The sequence below is a fragment of the Rousettus aegyptiacus genome, unplaced genomic scaffold (assembly GCF_014176215.1).
Source record: "Rousettus aegyptiacus isolate mRouAeg1 unplaced genomic scaffold, mRouAeg1.p scaffold_m13_p_2, whole genome shotgun sequence".
Classification (NCBI taxonomy): domain Eukaryota; kingdom Metazoa; phylum Chordata; class Mammalia; order Chiroptera; family Pteropodidae; genus Rousettus; species Rousettus aegyptiacus.
In genome coordinates, this window is record NW_023416295.1 from 86,316,667 (window position 1) to 86,319,336 (window position 2,670).

Here is a 2,670-nt window from a genome sequence, read left to right on the forward strand (position 1 = left end):
CCATGGCAAAGTTGGGGGATGTGGAAGTGAAACGCAAGGAGCATTCCACCCAAATGTCCACCGTACCACCTTCGGCACTTCCAGACCAGCCAGTGCACAGTCGGAGGTGTGGCCAAAAAGAGAGGGTAGGGCAGACCCTAGCCTTTTCTACTATGAAGGTGAGCCACAGGCAGATGTGGTTTGATCTCCTTGCAGCAGGGATCACTGCAGAAAGAATGAACAGCAACCTAATGAAGTGCTGCAGGAGCTGTGGAATTAGCTGCACCCTGACCAGCAACTCACTCTTATTCCTGGGAAAGCCGCACCCTGTGTGATACTGCTGACTGATTATTTCACTGATTAGGGATTCAGCAGCGACATCTGGCTGGTGGGAGAGCCGGTTGTCCTTATAGCTGAAAAAAGCCGGTGTTATTCATCCTGCTCATAGGTCATACAACTTCCCTGTGTGGCCAGTGAAGAAGCCTAGTAGCTCCTAGTACATGACGATTGACTATCAGGAGCCGGATAAGGTTACGCTGCCCCTGAAGGCTGCTGTGGCTAACATCACGGACATTATGGATTGGTTGTCACATGAACTTGGACTTGGCAAACACCTTTTTCTTTATTGCCATAGCTCAAGAAAGTCAAGAACAGTTTGCCTTCACCTGGGAAGGGCAACGGTGGACATTTCTCATTCTTCCCCAGAGCTATCTGCACAACCCTACCCTGTGTCTCGTGATCTCATGGCTCAATTTTAGCCACATGGAAATGATGATCACCTGCAGTGTACTTGTATTATTACATTGATGATCTAATGCTAACCTCTGATTCTCTTACAGAGCTAGAAGAAGTGGCAACCAGCCTATGAGAAGTCCATGCCTACTGGGGTTGGATAGTCAATGAGGACAAGGTCCAGAGACCTGGGTTCTCTGTCAGATTCTTGGGAGTTCTCTGGTCGGGTAAGACAAAAGTAATGCCAGAGGCGGTGATTGATCAGATCCAGGTATACCCCCAACCTGATACTTGTGAAGCAACCTCAAACCTATTTGTGACTTCTGGGGATTTGGAGAGTGTTCTTTCCCCATTTGGCCTCCTGATGCAACCCCTACACTGTCTAATGCAACAGGGTGCCCGATGGGAGAGGCCTTCAAGACTACAAAGCAAGCTGTAGCACAAGCCCAAACTCTACGTATAGTAGATCTAGCCCTCCCATTCCTGCTTACAGTGCAGTTGGATGATACAGGGTTTGGATGGGGCTTGTGGTAGAAGCACAGTTCCTGGAAGGTGCCAATAGGCTCTGGTCCCAATTGTAGAAAGAAGAAGCGTGGTATTCTCTTGATAGAGAAACAGCTAGCTTCCATATATGCAGTCCTTCTAGCCAGTGAGGCTTTCACTGGCCCTAATCCCATAACCATTCAGTCCACATACCCTGTGGAGGGGTGGCTGCAGTCTTAGGTGAAAACTCCCCAAATGAGAATTGCACAGACCCATACATTGACCAAGTGGGGAGCATACCTAGAGTAGTGGGCACGGTTCTCTACAAGCTCCCTGTCAGGTCAGCTTCACTCCCTTTTGGGACCAGTGCAGTTTCAAACGGAGCTCCTGGCAGAGCCAGCTGAGACCAGAGACATACGAAATCCCTATGTAGAGGGTCGGGCTCCCCATCCCTCACGATGCCTGGTGCACAGATGTCTTGTGCCATGGGCAGCTCCTGACATGGTCTGCCATACCACTGCAGCCATCCACAGAAATCTTTTGGTATGAAACTGGTGCTGGTCTGTCAAGCCAATGGGCAGAATTTTATGCTGCATTGTTGGTCCTCATGAATGAAACTGGCACAGCGCACATCTACAGTGACAGTTGGGCTGTATATTGAAGTCTAACTCTGTGGCTGCCCCAGTGGGCTGCTCAGAATTGAATGATAGGTCAATGCCTTCTATGAGCCTGAGGGTTGTGGGAAGACCTCTGGAAGCAGGGTCTTGAGCAGGGGAACACCATATACCATATCCGTGAGCATCAGCCATTTCAGGCCCTGGCAATGATGCAGTTGATGCAGTGGCACAAGTTTGCTCTGCCTGTATTTTGCCAGTTCTAGTGGACATTGGCTCCTGGCTCTACCGAAAGCTGGGGTGTGTAGGGGCCCATACCATGGAACAGGTGGCGAAGCAATGGGAGCTATTGTTGACCCGGGCATAAGCACAAGTTGCCATGTCACAATGCTCCTGGTGTGCTGAGCAGCATCCAGAGAAACAGCGCGTAAAAGTACCACAGGGTTGATGCCCCATGGGGCTAAGCCACTCCAGGAATGGCAAGTGCACTGTGGGCCTTCATGAGTCAGACTCTGCACCACAACTCTGTAGGGGTGGAGTGTGGGTCCCAGGCCTGGTTGGTCCCAGAACTGGCTGTGATTCAGGCTCACAACTAGGAATAGGACCCTGATTTAGAATGTTACATTAATGTAGTAGGGCTCCTATGCCCAGCTCATGTAAGCATGATTCAGCTTATTATATCACACATGTGTGGCTGAATGCCACTATTATATTCTGACGTATGTGGAGCCCATGTGGTTCCCTAGCACAGAAGCGTGTGCATAATAGAAGCACACTCCCCACAATAAAGTTGGTGCCTTCTGTTTTATTCTCATATCAGCTCCTTGTGCGTTCTTCCAACTGGGTATCTCACCACTGAAAA